Source organism: Mastigoproctus giganteus, chromosome 7, assembly GCF_048544385.1.
Source record: "Mastigoproctus giganteus isolate SK-2022 chromosome 7, ASM4854438v1, whole genome shotgun sequence".
NCBI classification, from domain to species: domain Eukaryota; kingdom Metazoa; phylum Arthropoda; class Arachnida; order Uropygi; family Thelyphonidae; genus Mastigoproctus; species Mastigoproctus giganteus.
The window spans coordinates 172,002,202-172,021,147 of record NC_143581.1 but is presented as its reverse complement, the minus strand read 5'-3'; the positions used below and the strand labels follow the sequence as shown (position 1 = coordinate 172,021,147).

The 18,946-nt window shown below is 35.7% G+C and overlaps 1 protein-coding gene across 1 annotated transcript in view; it reads right to left on the bottom strand.

Moving 5' to 3' along the window:
• The window catches only part of LOC150083336 (nucleolar protein 6-like), a 485,807-nt gene that overhangs the window by 82,794 nt on the left and 384,067 nt on the right, over positions 1-18,946 (bottom strand). The gene's annotated exons all lie outside the window — the stretch shown is intronic.

Below are 18,946 nucleotides of genomic sequence, written 5' to 3'. Positions count from 1 at the left end.
ACCCCGGTCTAATCAAGAAGCATGTGCCAATGCACTGCTGCTCCTTCTCACCTGGCTACGGAGGCGCCTATGGAATAGGAAGAACAACAGTAAATGATATAAAGGGTGATGCAAACAAAATTGAAAACCACATGTTGAAAATGGAAATCACTGACAGTAATATTAAAAGCTGTTAAAAAGAACAATTGGATACTGCATGTTTCAACAGTTTGTTCAAAAATGTAGCCAGGGAATTCCATTGTTGGGACTTATAATAATCAAAAAAGCCATTGAAATCAATAAAAAGGTTGGCAGAGATCCTTCATTCAAGGCACTGGATGGTTGGACAAATTTAAGTTTTGCCATGGTATTCGACACTTGTCAATCCAGGGTGAGAAGCCAAGTGCAGGTAGCGCAGCAATTTCTGTTTATCATGAAAAACTACAGAAGGAAATAGCTGATCGAAGTTTGGTTAAAGACCAAATATACAACTGCAATGAGACTGGCCTTATGGGAAGGCACTACTTCAAAAGACACTGGCTTCAATGAATGAACATATGGCACCGGGATATAAGATGCAAAAAGATAACATCACTATAATGGTATGTGCTAATACCAACAGTAATCATAAATTGCCTTTGGTTGTTATAGGAAAACCAAAAAAGCCTAGATCATTTAAAAATATTAATTGAAACGCTTTGCCAGTTAAATATTTCTCACAAAACAATGCATAGATGAGCCAAGATGTAATTCATGATCGGTTTCAAAAAATGCTTGTACCATGTGTAAGATCACATTTGGCATCAAAAGGTTTACCACAATATGCAATGCTACTGATGGACAATGCACCTACTCATCCCATATACATATGTCATTTAAAAAGCGATGATGGCAAAATATTATGCCACTTTCTGCCAGCAAACACGACATCTCTCATTCAACTAATGGACCAGGGCGTGATTGTGAGTATGAAACGTTGTTTATCGCAAAATGTTCATTCAAAAACTTGTTTCAGCAGAAAATAAATTAGATGTGAAAGAGTTTTAGAAAAGCTACACTATAAAAGATGCAATTTTCAATGTTGCTGATGCCTGGAATGATGTTCCAGTTCAAACAATACAAAGAAGATGAAATATATTCAACTGATACAGAAACTATTCCAAGAGAAACTGAAATTTTGCAGTTATGTTCGAATGTTCCTGGTTTTAAAAATATTCCGATGGAGGAAGTAAAGGATTGGCTGGATATGGACAAAATGGATGTAGGATGCAAAATTTTAGACGACGATGAAATTGTGCAAAGAGCGATGACAATTTTGGATGATTCTGAAACTGAAGAAGAAGAAAAAGCTGCTGCTGATGGAACAACAAACATAATTAGCAACTGTGAAGCTGAAACTATGTTGTCAAAGTGCATTGAGTAGTTTGAGGTAAAAGAAGAAGCAGATGCTACGCAAGTGTTACTTTTGCATAAAATTCATAACATTGCCTCCCAAAAGGCTCGAGGGTAATGAAACAAAAGAAATTTAATTATGTAATACTGTTTTCTTTTAATTTCTTTAATGATATTAGAACAATGTTGTACGTATGTAATATTGTTTTCTTTTAAATTTTTTTATGACATTACCACTGGACCAATTTAAGTCAAAATATTAAAAATATATATGTATGTAGCTATCTGTGCTATGATTTTTTGATAACCTTGTAAAAAATAAATAAAAATTAAAGTTTAATTAAATTTCATCAGGTTATGTATTATGTAATAAAATAAACAAGTTAGATGACCCGGTCTATTGTATGTATAATGTTTTTAATGTACATATTCTATTATCCGTCTATTCGATTGTCCATCATGGTCTCGTTCCCGTACCCTGACAGATAATTGAAGTTCTACTGTAGTCAGAAAATCTTACTCTAAATCCATTTGGGAGAGCCTAAGAGATTCCAAATTTTTGAACCTCTTTAGGCTCCATTATAAGCCTAAAGAAAGTAGAATGAGAAGAAAGAATGAATAATATAAGTTTTAAAACCCAAAGTAGCATAATACCTTAATCTGAACCTGATATTTTGACATTTCTAACATTATTTTACAGAATCAAAATTATTAAAGCCATTTACTTATTTTAAATAAAATAGATCAAAATGGTTTGTTCACAGAAGGCAATGTAGAGATTAGCTTATTTACCGAATGTTAGTAGTAAGAAGAAAAACTTATAAACACATGAATGAAAAATGTTCCACTCTACACAGTGACAAAACCAATACTGAAGTTGCATCTATGGGTTCAGTATAAATTAGTACTTCAATGTCTTAATCTCATAGCTAGAGGATTAAGATATTGTTTTGTATCCAATTAGGGTGTAAATAAGAATTAAAATTAAGAAGTGGATGAAATTAATACCAAATTAATTATAAGGCATAGGGGAATTTTTGTAGTAGTTGGCATACTCCTTGTAATACTTAAGTGGATACTTGTCTTTAAACCACGGAGTTAATCTGAGGTATAAAGATGAAATATGAAAAGGATGATTTGCTGGACGTTTTTACAAAAATAGAAAAATAGTAAATAAAAATATAAAAATAATATGTTTAATAAAAATTCAGGGCTAGAGCTTCCGACTATTGAAAATTTAGACATATAAGTTAGTGAAAATGCATTATGTCTATACAAAGTAAATTAACCCAAGTTATTATAGTGGCATCATTTCATTACAACTCATATTGTGAATATCTTCACAAGTTGCCTATCTGGTTATACTTCAAATAAATGATGCTTCCCCAACAGAGAAGACTATTGTTATTTATTCTCAGTGGTTATTATCCACCCAGACTGCCATTTCAGGGCTACTTGGCCATTCAGTGGTGGGTGGATAGGTGCTCGATGGTATAACAGCTGAAAACCCAGTCGAAAAATTAATTCCACAATACAAGAAGTGCCAAATGGTATTTAGTCATTTAATGCTTAATAAAATTCAGGACTAAAGCATCAGACTATGGGAAAATTTACAGAAATATAAGTTAGCACAAATGTATCATGTCTATATCCAGTAAATTAAAAAATAATGTGTGTAAAATATAAAATAAAAAGAATGTAAAATAGAAAATATATTTTCCATTTTCCACTCTTTTTATGAAAAATATTATTATTTTATAATAATGAAATAATATATTTTAAACCAAAAAAGTCTGTGCTTGGATAGTGGGATTGTTTATCTCCTATTGATTCAGATTACTTCCATTTGTGTTCATTCTGTTTGGCTTCTGGCTCATTTGCTATTGTGGAGTAACACATTTTAAAAAAAAGATGGAGGTAATCTGGCCTGAAGTTTACATCTCCTTTCTGGTTGATGGCTTTTTCTGTATATCTTCTAGTGAAGAAGGATCCCTTGAACTGTTTGCTGGTATAGCTTGAATCTGTAGACAGTATGGAAGCAGAATTAAAATCCAACTCCAAAGCATGCAGGATTAGACTGGACACTATATATCCTAAGTATATCCTATATATCCTTAGACTGGACACTATATTATCATAAATTTTTGGTATGATTCTCCCAAATATACTTAGTCACACCAAAACGTGAGCTGGTATACAGGACTTCCTGGGTTCCTTTCCATTTCCCATGTCCCATTCTCACGTGTTACAATTGTTACCTCGATGTTTTAAAATACTTTATAGTTTTTTTGAAGTAATTTTGCTTTCTATTTGCATCTTACAGATGTTTGATAACTTTACTGATTTGATGGATTCTCGAGATCAGTTGTCCCCAACCTTTTTTTTTTGCCTATGGGCATATTTTAGTTTTCAAGAGACTGGTGAACACCAACCGATTAACCCGGCAGTTGTAGCATCACTGATATTGCAAATACAGGGGTGGGCATCTGAAAGGGAATCTAGGAAAAAATGCCCACATTAATAAAAAAAAAAAAGATATGTGTACACATGTATGTGTATATATATAGCCTACAAATTTAAATGGGATGCTCCATGAAATGATAACCAAACTTCAGGAGGTTGTTAATTATAAAAGAGGAATGCAGTAATATTAGTAAAATAGATGATTTTGAGTTGAAAATGTTATGTATATAAATATCCCATTTGAATTATGCATTTTTTTATAGTTCAAGTAACCTTGAACTATAAAAAAATGCATAATTCAAAACTTCTTAGCAATGTCCGCACCTATTTATGTTCATGCATGGTTGGAAATTTGAAAGGTTCTCACACAATTACTCTACCAAAACTGTAAGAAATCACTTCAGAAATGATTGCAGTAAAAGGAAGTTGGATTATGGGGGTGTGGGATTATGTTCCTGCTCAGCAACAATCATCAAGGTATGCATCATTAAGTTTAGATCTTTGCTTTGATTTTTTAATGTTCATGGTTGTAAACAATGATTCACACTAATAAGTGGAACAATAAAATAAATAAACAAACTTTACCTTGTAAGCTGCACTTTTTAAGGAAGGTAACTCTTCTCAGTCAACCACATTCCCAAAATTCTCGTGTTGCATAGGCTTTCCGAACAGTATTGTTTAGAAGGTCCAAAATCTCCAGTTTTGCCCTTGCTTGAATGAATCTAACAGATGAAGCAGTTTCTCTAACATCAGTTTGGCATGCAAAGGATTCGAAAAAGTTACCACTGGTTCAATGGTGGTGAACTGTTGAAATTTTCAAACTCCTCCAGAAGTGTTTGAAGGTGACCAACCATCTTTTTCATATTTGGGAAATGTGTGAGAAACTTCATCTTCATATGTTTTGCTTCAACTTCATTGCTTTTACTGTGACATCAGTAAGGAAAGCCAAGTCCAGTAACCAGCAAGAGTCACTTAATTCAGTGAAGTTGGATTTTTTGACTTCAGAATCTTTATCTCCTCGATCAAGCTTAAAAGCCAGGCAAGAACTTTACCTTTGCTCAGCTACTACACTTCAACATATAAGATAAAGATCAGAATGGTTGTCTTCAAATTCTTCCAGTGGGGCTTTAAAAATTCACCATTGCAGAGGCACCACACGATCCTATCAAATTCATTATTTTTTTCACAACATTCACATCATGTCCAAATGGAAGTATTTTCATATAGAGTTTCCTGGTGGATGATACATGTGATGAGATATAAAGTACAGAAAGGATTCATATTTTTTTACAGATGGCAATGAATCCATTGATGGTGCAGGCCAACATTACTGGTGCTCCATCATTAGTGATTGCAGAAAGCTTGTTTTTCTTCTTTCTTAACTCAGATTTAAGTGGACAGTTACCAATAGAGGAGTTCTGATTAGCCTGTAAATAATGCTCAACATCACTTTGATAGTGTGATCTGTTTTATTGCACATTGCAGTTTATACTTGTAGTTCTCCTCTGTGTGAACTGTGCTACTTTTTGATCCAAGTTGTTGAAGGGGGAGATTCCTGATTGATGCTTCTTCTGCACTGCAATACTATCGCTTCAATAAACAAACAGATTTACCTTTGATGCAGATGAAGGAATATGTTTCTTCCCACTAAGCATTGAAATTATAGGCCTGTTGTCTCTAATTTTGTCAGTTCATTTTGGGGTAAAAAGTAGTGCAGAGAAGAACTTCAAGTATAAACTACAATGTGCAAGAAGATCACACTATGGAAGTGCAACATGCATTCCACATATTGCCAAACTTTGTTTGCTTGAAGGCACATGTAAACTGCAGCATAAAGAAAACAAGATCTTGTAAATTGTGGTGCAACTTCCATCTTTCAAGACAGCATTTTTTGTTGCTTATGCAGCAATTTTGCCTTCCCTCGCTATCTGTATAGTATTAGCATTAGCAAGGCCACATGATGCAAGAAAGCAAGCTTATATAGTATTAGCCAAAACAAACACCCCCCCCCCTCTCATTTCACCCATCCACTCGCTCCAAATGTTTGTCTAGTTCTGCCTTGAACCTGTTTAAGCTATCAACTTCTACAACAACAGATGGAAGTTCGTTCAAGCAGTCAACCACCTGCTGGCTAAAGGCAAACTTCCGCAGATCTATCCTACAACTGTCTTTCCTCAATTTGAATTTATGCTCTCTCAGGCGATTATTCTGAGAAAGTGGAAGAATCCCATCAGCATTGAGCATGCTCAAACCATCCAAGGCTTTATACACCTCAATCAGATCACCTCGCAGGTGCCTAGTCTCTAGACACTGTAATTTGCAAAACTTTAGGCTTTCTTCTTAAGAGCAACCCTTTGTTCTATTAACTAATCTTGATGCCCTTCTCTATACTCGTTCCAACAGCTCTACATCCTTCTTAAAATGAAGCCTCCAGACCTGTATACAGTACTTAAGGTGTGACCTTGGATACTGTATTTGCTCATATCCAGCCAGTTCCTAAAAAGGATGACAAGTCCCTCCCATCTAATTATCGTCCCATTGCAATTACTTCTACTCTTTCTAAAGTAATGGAGAAATCAATTAACCGCCAACTCTTGAAACCTTCCGTCTGATCAACGATCACCAGTATGGATTCCGTTAGTGTCGATCCACTGGTGTTATTCTGGCTTATGTTACTCATTTATGGACAAATTCAATGGAAAAGTTTGGTGAAACACAAGCAGTAGCTCTTGACATCTCAAAGTCTTTCGATCGTGTTTGGCATAAAGGTCTTCTAAACAAGCTTCCATCTTATGGTTTGCCAACTGTGTTTTGTAATTGGTTATCCAGTTTTATCTCTGATCGCTCACTGAGGGTGATGGTAGATGGCTCTCTGTCTTCTAACTTCTCCACTAATGCTGGTGTCCCCCAAGGTTCAGTTCTTTCCCCCACTCTTTTTCTCTTGTATATTAATGATCTTCTTCCATTGACTGGAAATCCTATCCATAGTTCTGCTGATGACAGCACATTGCATTCCACTTTCCATTTTGAAAAAACCTTGCCCTGCTCAATCAGCTTCAACTTCTCGAATATCCACCACCCATTCCTTAAATGCAGATCTCCAGGTAATTCTCTAGTGGGGCAAAGACAACTTAATTGATTTCAATCCTCCTAAAACTCAGTCTTGTCTTATATCTTGCAGAAAGGATTCTTCTGCTCCTATGCTTATCTTTGGTGACACTCCGATTTCTAGGCAAAATGATATATCTCTTTTGGGGATTACCCTGACTTCTAATCTCTCATGGCACAAGCACATTACAAATATTGCTTCCTCTGCATCTAAAAAACTTGGTTTTCTCTTTTGCTCTCGGAAGTTGAATGAATAAATGAGGAAGAAAAAAAGTTGGTTCTGTGAGTTTGAAGTTGGACAGTAAATGGATGTTGACTGGTTGCTGCACGTGTTCGGACTGCTTTGAAAGAGAGAGTGGAATTAGAGAAAACAACTCAGAAGAACAGTGCCCATGGAAGTATCTATAGAAAAGGCATGCAGCAGAAACAGAATGTCTATGAGACAGAGTGTGGAGAGAGACTGTTAGAGATGAGTCATTAATTAATCTAACTGCCCTCTATTGAATGGAATCTAGAAGTCTGAGAGAGGTTTTGGGGACACTACCCGAGATGTGGGAACAATATTCTGTGGTAAGATGGATTTGCAATTTGTAAAGAATGAACAGCTGTTTGGAAGTAACGACGAGAGCAAAAGAGAAAACCCAGATTTTTTTGATGCAGAGGAAGCAATATTTGTAATGTGCTCATGCCAAGAGGAATTAGAAGTCAGGGTAATCCCCAATAGAGATATATGACCTTGCCTAGAAATCGGGTATCATCGAAGGTAAGCATAAGAACAGATGAATCCATTTTGCGAGATACAAGACAGGACTGAGTTTTACAGGGATTGAAATCAACTAAGTTATCTTTGCCCCACTTGAGATCAGCATTTAACGAATTGGTAATGGATATTCAAGAAGTTGAAGCTGTTTGAGCAGGGCAAGGTTTCTCAAACTGGAAGGTGGAATGCAATGTGCTATCATCAGCAAAATTATGGACAGGATTTCTGGTCAATGGAAGAAGGTTATTGGTATACAAGAGGAAAAGATTTTGAGAAAGAATTAAGCCTTGGGGAACACCAGAATTAGTGGAGAAGTTACAAGATGGAGAGCTATCCACCATCATCTGCAGTGAGCGGTAAGAGAGAAAACTGAATACCCAATTACAAAAAAAAGTTGGCAAACCATAAGATGGAAGCTTATTCAGAAGAATTTTATGCCAAACACGATCAAAAGCCTTTGAAATGCTAAGACCAACTGTTGAGTTTCACCAAACTTTTCCATTGAATTTGTCCATAGATGGGAAACACTTAAACAGTGGATCAACACTGGCGTAATCTATACTGTTGATCGTTGATGAGATGGAAGGCTTCTTGATAGTTTATGAGTTGGCAGTTAATTGATTATTCCATTACTTTAGAAAGAGTACAAGTAATTGCCAATGAGGTAATAATTAGATGGGAGGGATTTGTCACCCTCTTTAGGAACTAGCTGAATATGAGCAAATTTCCAAGCAGAAGGGAAAACCTTTGAAATAAGAAAGAGGAAAAAAGACAACACAAAACAGGAATAAGTTCAGGAGCAGAGGATTTGAGAACAATTGGAAACATACCATCAGGACATGGAGCTTTCTTAGCATGAAGAATGATAAAAATCCTTTTGACATCCTTTGGATGGAAGACCTAAGGAGATACTGAATGGAGTGCACTAGGAATGGTGGAGATGGTTTACTAAGGTCATTAATACATGAGTTGGAATAAAAATACGATGCTAGCAGGTTAGCTTTATCCTTAGCTGAAGTGGTAATAGAAGCATCTGGTTTTGACAGTGGTGGGAACAGAGATGGGCAAATGTTGCAGCCAATAGCTTTGACAAGAGACCAAAATGCTCAGCTACCATTTAGACAAGAAGCAAGTTTTCTACACTTAGCCAGTTCGAAATCAAGTTGGACTAATGTCTAATACAGCTGCCCTGTCAGTTTAAAATGTGATCACCTGGGTGTGGTGAGAGACATGGGCACTTTGGCTATGGATTGTTGTTTTGCTGCTGGGACTGGAAGGCCTGTCTCTGGATGTTTCTACACATTTCAAATACTTTTTGTGTGAAGCTTGTAAAAGCTTTATAATTATTTTCTTCTAATATAAATAAGTGTTCTTGTTACCTGGGTAGGGGTCCAATTTCTACTATTAGTTGGGTTCTCGATCATAAATTATACATTCATAGAGAATGCGTGCCCAACCTTCACTTTTGCCACAGGTACAGTTTAGTCATCAGTCAGCTGCTCTAAGGAGGTTAATTTTGCCTTTAGGGAGCAGCGACCTGTCAGTATAAATGTTGTGAGAAGTCCATGGACAAACCACTTTGGTGGCTTTGGGCTAGCTGTTTCTACCTGTGGCAGAACCTTTTGGTAATCAGATCCCTCTTAAGATCTACAGCAACCCTTTCGCTCTTCTTTTTATCGCCAACTGAAGATGAACCTAACGAAAGTCCGTCATTCTCGACTATTGGCCTTAATCCTTTTTTAATTTTTAATTAGATAGTATGAACCAGAGCTGTAATGCTCAATACGTTCTACGCTGATATCAATATTTGTAAAATAATAAGAGAAGTTTACCTCAATATAGTACGTAGAACATTTCCGTATGATACTCTCCAGAAATTAAAATGAAAAAATCGAAAAATTTACATTATATGAAACCTCCTTCTATGTGAAACCCTCGTAATAGAATGGCATCGTCTCAACACCGAGCTTGACGTCTTAAACACAAAACTTCCGGCTACCTTGTCTACCATTTGGAATCTCACGCGAATTAAATTATGTGTTCAGCATAACATTTTGGGTACTTAAGATCTACAGCAACCCTATCACTCTTCTTTTTTTCGCCAATTGAAGATGAACCTATTGAAAGTCTGTCATTCTCGACTATTGGCCTTAATCCTTTTTTAATTTTAATTTCAGATAACTAGAGGATGATATGGTGCACCCTTCCTCCTCTAGGCTAAGTTTTTTCAATTACTCTTTTTAAACCACACTTTCCTTACCGTGATTTTTAAACACTGTTTTTAGTTTAGCCAATGATTTCTCACACTACTGTTTTATGATCCATATAACCACAACAGATTATTGAGGTGAGTGCATCTCTTTATTAAGCTTTGACTAAATGCATATTTCTTGTCATGAACTTCGGCATCTTAAGCTTTTGCTAACTCTTTTATGGCATACAGTGAAACTTCTCCTAACGGACACCTCTCGTTAACGGACATCTCGCCGACCGGGCTAGACAGGTGGGTAAAGTGCCTGCTTGGCAACCCAAAGGTCGCTGGTTCGAATCCCGCCTCGGGCTTGGATCAAGGTACTGAAATAAACTTTCGGAGGTGCATTATGGCCACAGAAGCTAATGCGCCAACAACTACCAAAAAAAAAAAAAAAAAAAAAAACGGACATCTCTCTACAACGGACATTTTCAAATTCTCCAACTCACCTCTATTGGTTTTAACGTGTTTGCAGCTTCTGTCTAGCGGACATTCTCTGTAACGGACGCGGACAGGCAATCTGCACTGTTTCGTTTAGATTAGCACTTAATTTGATCTCCCCATAACGGACAGCTGGTGAGCTCACGGCCCTTTTTCTAGGAACGTTTCTTCCACGTATTGCCTCAATCGTGTGTTTTTTTTTCTATTTCCGATTCTCTGAATTTTATCAAGGTTTACGTCGCGGTTCTAAACCCTTTTTCAAGAATTTTAAGGCACATGTAAAACTTCTGATGAATTCGGTGTGTGCAGGGGGGGGGGAATATGGTCGGCCTTTCGTCTTTTCAGTTTCAGTTTTCAGTTTTGTTCAGTGTCGTGTGAAGTGCACAATGTCTTCTCGTAAACATTTAACTTTAAAAATGAGTCAAACTCATTAATGCGTATGATCGGCAAAAAAATAGTCATCATCATCAGCCATTTTCAATCCACTGCAGGATGAAGGCCTCTCCAGCAACTTTCCAGTTCCTTCTGTTTTGAGCACTGGCCATCCATTTACTACTCAAAAACTCATGAATTTCATCTATCCACCTCCGCCTTTGTCTTCCAGGTTTTCTTCTAGCTCCTCTTGGGTACCATTCTGTTATTTTCTTAGTCCATCTGTCATCATGTCTTCGAGCTATGTGTCCTGCCCAAGACCATTTTAGTTCTTTAGTTTTGATAAGAATGTCCTTTACTTGAGTTTGCTGCCTAATCCATGTGTTTCTCTTCTTATCTAACAGTCTGATTCCCAATATAATTCGTTCCATTCTTCGCTGTGTAGTTCTTAGCTTCTCTTCCATTCTTTTGGTGAGTGCCCAAGTTTCACTTCCATAAGTCATGGTGGGGAGTATACATTGATTCATTATTTTACGTTTCAGACAAACTGGGATATTGCTCTTCAGTATGTGACTATATTTCCTGAATGCTATCCATCCAAAATTTATTCTTCTCTTGACTTCCAGCCATTTATCATTATTACAGCTAATAACTTGTCCCAGATAAGTATATGACTCCACCTTTTCAATTACTGCTCCTTCAATCATTATTTCCCTTTCCGTGGCATACTTGTTCATCATTACTTTTGTTTTAGCCATATTCATCTTTAGTCCAAAATCCTTACTAACTGTGCATAACTGATTAAGATTTTCCTCTAATTCTTTGGGATCGTGGCTTATGACCACAATGTCATCTGCAAATCGTAAATGGTTTAGGTACTCTCCGTTCACATTGACTCCTTTCTGCGACCAGTCTAATCTTCTGAAAGCTTCCTCAAGGGCAGCAGTAAACAGCTTCGGAGATATTGTGTCTCCTTGTCGAACTCCTTTCTCGATTTTAAATTTGCTACTGTCTTTGTCTAGTCTAATAAAGGATGTAGCACTCGCATATATTTTCTTCAAAATCATAATATATGGAGTATCTATGCCTTGTCTTTCCAGTGCCCAAAACATTGCCTTATGCTGTATGGAGTCAAATGCCTTTTCATAATCCACAAATGCCAGGCATAATGGTGTTTTATATTCATTTGCTTTCTCCATTAGCTGTGATATTACGTGAAGGTGATCCATAGTTGAGAATCCTGTGCTAAAGCCAGCTTGCTCTTTCGGTTGATTCTCATCAAGTATTCTTTCTAATCTGTTAGTAATGACCCTTGTGAACAACTTGTAGATATGGGATAACAAGCTAATTGGTCTATAATTTCCAATTTCTGATTTATCTCCTTTCTTATGCAGCAAAACTATGATTGCATTATTCCACTGCTTAGGCATCACACCTTTTCTAATGCACTTTGTGAAGAGCCTTGCCAGTTTTTGTGTTATGTCTCTTCCTCCCAATTTTAACAACTCTACAGTAACTTCATCTTCCCCCGGGGCTTTCCGATTCTTCATTTTCTTCAATGCATGTTCTACCTCATCAGGAAGAATATCGGGTATGTCGTGTGTGTTGCTACTTTGCAATCCATCTTCCTCACTGCTGGTATCATTCCCTCGCTCCTTGTATAATTCTCTATAGTAGTCTTCTGCTATTTGAATTATGCCTTCTCTGCTGTTTATAAGTACACCATCGCTATTCTTCAGTTTCAGTATCATTTGTCTTTCTGTATTACTGCTCATGGCTGCTGATTTAAATCCTTTGTTTTCCCTTAATGCTTGTTCTACTTTTCTTGTGTTAAATCTTCTTATATCCTCTCTGAGTCTCTTTCTAATGGCTTTGCATAACTCAGTATACTCAATTTTCTCCCTGGCAGTGTTTTTCTTGCTCTTCATTTGTCGTCTTTGGTTCATCATGACAAGTGTTTCTTGACTAATTTTTTCTTCTTTGGATTTCTGTTTCCCTATAGGTTTCTTGGGCTTTATCACTTCCAGAAAGTTGTAATATTCCTCGTCGATATCTTGGTCCTGAGCAGTCTGCAGAAGCTCAAACTTGTTCTTAAGTTCCAGTACATACTGCTTTTTCTCCTCCTCTGTTATTTCAAAGACCTTTGTATTATTTACTCGAGTCAGTTTTTTCCTTTCCTTTCCTACATCTATATCAAGTGTACATCTTACCATTCTGTGATCACTTCCAACATTTACCTTATTGAGGACGGTAACATCATTCACAATATATCTTCTGTTAGTGAGGATGAAGTCGATTTCATTAGTTGTTAATCCATTTGGACTCTTCCATGTCCACTTTCTGTTCACCCTTTTCTTGAAAAAAGTGTTCATTACTGAGTTCAAAAAATAGTGTTCGTTCGCAATCTCGCTGCAAAATTCAAAATTGGGAAGACACAGGTAAGCGACATCCAAAAGAAAAAAAAAATGAACTGCTCAAACAATTTTGGCAACACGGAAATGATCAGGTTCAAAAATCATTCCCGAAAACTGTTGGACTTCAAATTGACAATGTTACGTATGAGTGGTTTTGTCGAGAACGTGCTAAAAAAAATTCCCATTAATGGGCCTATTATTAGGGAAAAGGGGAGTAAATGAGTTCATAGCTTCTGTGGGATGGCTAGACAAGTTCAAAACTCGGCATAAAATTTATTGGAAAACCGTAAGTGGTGAAGGTGGATCTGTTGATACTGGGGTTCTAACAGAGTCGACCATCAAATTGGAAGATTTATGTTGTGATTTTGAAGATAAGGATATTTACAACTGTGACGAAACAGGGTTGTTTTTTAAAGCTCTTACTGAAAAAACAATGAGTCTAAAAAACGAAAAGTGCCAGGGCGGAAAAATTTCTAAGGAACGATTGACTGTACTATTGTGTACAAATATGCTGGGAGACTTTGAACAACCTCTTGTTATAGGAAAACCACAAAATCCTCGTTGATTAAAGGGCATAAAGTTGAATCTTTTGAATGTTGACTGGAAGTCTAATAAAAAAGCGTGGATGACACGAGATATCATGAGCGAATGGATAAGTCACTTTAACCAAAACATGATTCGTCAAAACAGAAAAATTATTCTTTTCTTTTCATGGATAATGCTGCATCTCACCCGCACATTGAATTGTCCAACATTCAAATCGTTTTTCTGCCACCAAACACATCTGCAGAGTGTCAGCCCTTGGATCAAGGGATAATAAAAAAATTTAAACTTCACTACAGAAAACGTGTTTTAAGACATCTCATTGCAAACATGAACGATGTAACATGTGCGAGTGACCTTGCAAAGAAAATCAGCATCCTAGATGCGATTCAATGGATTTCCTCTTCAGTAAACGCAATTAGAAAACAAACTGTCATGAACTGTTTTGTAAAGTCTGGCTTCTCAAACGCAAAAATTGAAGTTGTGAACAGCAATGTGGAGCACCAAGAAAAACAAGGAACTTCAACATCTATTGATAATGTACGATATTTCAGCTACAAGTGACCCTGGCTACAAAGATATAGACTCGAACCTCACTACAGAAGATGGTGCTATAGATATCAACGACATTATCATCGATATTTTTTAAGAAGTTCCTCATGAGGATGAAGAAATGGAAGGAGGTCATTCTGTCGAAGAACATATTAACGACGAACCACCGATGAAAATAGAAGAAGCGCTCATACAAATCAATCGTTTAAAAATGTTTTTCGCCACTGAAGAAGATACTGAAGGACTTTCGATGGTTTCTTCACTCCAAAGAAATGGTGAAAACAAAATTATCAGCCGGAAGAAGGTGCAGAAGAAAATAAGTGATTACTGTATGTATTTTTCTTAAGATAAAGTCATAATATGCATAGCACAATTGTATGTATATTATTTACAAAAATATTGTGCAAAATCTGTATATAATTTAATTTAATTTTACATTAAACGTTTAATGATTTTTCTTTATCTCTTGTGTATGTAATTGTATATTATTTACAAAAATATTGTGCAAAATCTGTATATAATTTAATTTAATTTTACATTAAACGTTTAACGATTTTTCTTTCTTTCTTTTTTTTTTTTTTCTCCCTCAGACTTCTTGTTAGCGGACACTTCTCTCTAACGGACACATTTTTGTTCCCCATGGCTGTCCGTTAAAGGGAAGTTTCACTGTATATTATATTAAATCCATTTTTTCCTTCTCTCTCTTTTGTCTATTAATTATTTATGCTCGTTTTATCTTTCTTTTCTCTCTCTTTATTGCTCTCTTATTTATATATATAGACACAAGGAACAGTTAGAGGAATAAGGGTTCTTTTTTTTTTTTGTGTACAGGTTACAATGTGTTCAGTCAACAAGCCTGTCTGAGTGCAAATAAATCCTTGAAATGCATATATCAAAATTAATTTGGGGGGGGGGGGGCAGATGCCATCAGTAACTCTATTTGAAAGCCCAATTTGTGAGTGTTATGGCTTTAAAACTGAAGTTTCCTGCTTATCAAAAACCACAGTACAGATCTTATCCTCCCAATATCTGTATGTTTATATCCAGAGATGAGGGTCTAGTGATGGCTGCCTAAATTAGGGCATTCTAATACTAATTTATCAGATGAGTATACTTAGTTAAATTTTTATATTCCTTATAATTGAATAATAGTAGATTGTCTAAAAATTTTAATGTTGTTTTACAAATCTTTCTCATAATAATGTAAATAGAGGTTTGCAATTGAGCACAAACAGCCATGCCCATTACAATACCTCTACTTTGGATATAAACTTTAAACTCATTATAATAAAATGTAATATTTTTAGATTGTGTGAAATACTGATAGATTTTTGAAGTGAAAAGTACCTACTTTTTCTATTTTGTTGTTCCTAATACATTCTAAAATTTTTTTCTATTATCAAGCAATAAATTTAGTATTTGTGATGGGTTTGATAATTAAGTCTAATTCTGATTAGTTTTCACCAGGATTTTTTAGTAGCTATTTCTACACAAAAGTGATAAATCTGCTGCCAACTGAAGCTTTTTGAAGTTTATGGATCCAGAAAACATAAGGGAGGTTAGTATTATCCATTTTATTAATGGACAATACTAACAATACTACATGAATTTAGCTTTTTATGCAGTGCTAATATTTTTTTGTTAATGACGTTAGAAGTGGTATTGGCTGCTTTATAAGTTTCAGTATCATTCAGTTCCTCGTTTAATATGTCCAGATAAAGTTTTTACAGATTATACTAAAGTTATTACTCACTTATATGCTAATGATAATAAATTTCTTCTGTAAATCTTTAATATGCTTATATAGAGTTGTCGTATCATATAAAAAATATATATTAAAAAAAAAAAAAAAAAAAAAACTAATAAAAATTTTTCTTATACAATCTTTAGTGCTAACGATTCATATTTGAAGTGCTTACACGAGTGTACCACTCTCTCTTTCTTTTCCTCAACTTTTTCTTTTTTATCCCTTTCTTTCTTGCTCTTTTTTTTATTGCTTCTAGGCCATTTTGTAAACAAACTGTAACAAAGCCATTTTAATAGAATTTTGGATTCTGTTTAGTTTAAATTTGGTGCTGGGTCTAAATTTAAATCCTTTAAGCTTGATTTTCGTCAAATCATAATCATTAATAATGTTCAGATTACAGTTAATGTGCTTATGGTATTGGGTCTATAAATTTCTCATATTTGTCATCCTTGCTATGGGTAATTTTTATATTAATTTTTACTAACTGGCAAATATATTAACATTTTTTTTGAAAATACCCTTAATATTAACACAGTCAAAAAAGTGATTCTGAAATTTATTCTTCAGTGTTCCATGTATTTAAATTCGACACTGTCATTTCCTAATTTAAATTTAATAATATCCTCTATAAGTTGCTTTAAATGCAAATTTTTCTTAGTGCTTTGAGATTACTCTGTTAAGTGCGAAAAGAATACTGTGCATTAACTTAATATTAACTGTACCATTATCCCAATCTGCAAGTAGAAGCTCACAATTATTTAGATTTTATGCACTTTTTATGTAATCTTCAAAAGAATTAGAATCATGGGATTCTTTATTTTCCTTTTTTTGCATGCCTTTGTGTGTTATCAGGACAACAAAAACAGGTATGCACAAGCCAGCATTAATTTCATCTGGTTATTTCTCTAGTCAAAGTCCCTGAGGAGTAACGAGGAATGTCCATGCGGATTAACGTATTGATAATGATAACATTAGTATCAAAATTAGTTTTAACCATTAGATTACACATCTAAAATTATTAAAATGTCTTATAATGGGGGATTTTACTTCCCAGATATTGACTGGAACTTGTGGATTGGTCACTCACTAGCAAGACTTTTGTGGATTTATCGGATGACTGTTTTCTGCAGCAGCATGTTCAAGAGGCAACCGGATTTGGAGAAATGCAACATGAGGCCATGGCAACTAGCTGCACTGTTGTGTTCAGCAGTGGTGTTATAGTTTGGGGCTGTTTTTATGGCATGCCCTGGGTCCTCTGATCACTGTTACTCAGTGGCTTGATGGGAACACCTACCTTTCTATCTTCACTGACCAAGTACATCCCAGCACAGTGTATCCAGACAACTCCAGCGTTCAGTTGGGGTGATTCCGCATTCGACTGCCATTTCTTGTAAACACGAAGGCGAATCGTGTATAAGCGAATTCGGTTCGTGTTATATAAGATAACGTTCCCCTATTTATAAATCGTGTATGATCGAATTCGTGTAATGCAAACACGTGTTATACGAGGACCGACTGTACTGTATACAAGTCTGGAGGCCTCATTTTAAGAAGGATGCAGAGCTGTTGGAACGAGTACAGAGAAGGGCAACAAGATTAGTGAATGGAACAAAGGGTTTCTATTAAGAAGAAAGGCTTAAGTTTTGCAAATTACAGTGTCTGGAGACTAGGCACCTGCGAGGTGATCTGATTGAGGTGTATAAAGCCTTGAATGATTTGAGCATGCTCAATGCTGATAGGATTCTTCCTCTTGCTCAGAATAATCGCCTGAGAGGGCATAAATTCAAATTGAGGAATGACGGTTGTAGGATAGATGTGCGGAAGTTTGCCTTTAGCCAGCGGGTGGATGATTGCTGGAACAAACTTCCATCTGTTGTTGTAGAAGTTGATAGCTTAAATAGATTCAAGGCAGAACTTGACAAACATTTGGAGCGAGTGGATTGGTGAAATAAGGAGTTTTTTTTGGCTGATGCTATATAAGCTTGCTTTCTTGCATCATGTGCCTTTGCTAATGCTAATGCTACCGAAGCGAAAACCAAACTAAAACATATAACCAACTGAAAATAAAAATTATAAAATAGACTAACCATTATGCGCCATCTCGATGGAGGACCACAATGCCAACGACGGTCAGGGAATCACTGCATTTCGAACATTAGATAAATCCAAGCATTACTGAACTGATACATGGATCGACCTGAAAATGCAATGAATTTGAATAATGGTGGCCCTTATTCAGTGAAAAATTATAATAGAACAGATCCTAGCACTCCCTTGGCAACACCACACCACTGACAAAGCCTCTGTTAAACTAGAATATATAAAGAAAAACCAGGATATAGATGGCAGTATGAGAGCTGCATTAGCATATCATCTCACTACTGACATGTAAAATAGATTAAACATCAAGAGAATATGTTAAGATAGAAAAACGGAAAATTAAAAATAAAATTAGGATGGCAAACATTAGTGGCTGCAGTGCATAATCCACTACATGCTGCTTATAATGAAATATAAATAAATAAATGAATCAATTGCCAGTAGCATGACAAACCAGTAGAGTGAATAGAAAAGTAAAATCATATATAATAAAATAAAAAGAGGGAAGGAATGAAGATAAGGATATTGTAAAAGGAATGCATCAAAATAATTCAGAAAAGGCCAAAACATACAGTACCAAATCAGAGAAATTTAGGATATGCCAAATCAGAGAAATTTAGGATATGCCAATTCAAAGAAATTTAGTGACGACCAGACTGCACCTGGTCCGAATTATGTGAAATATCACTATACAGAAGCGAAAACCTAACTACAACACATGAACAACTGAAAATACAAAATAGACTGACCATTATGCCCCATCTCGATGGAAGACCACAAAGCTAATAATGGTCAGAGATATTCCCTGACCATTTTCTATCTTA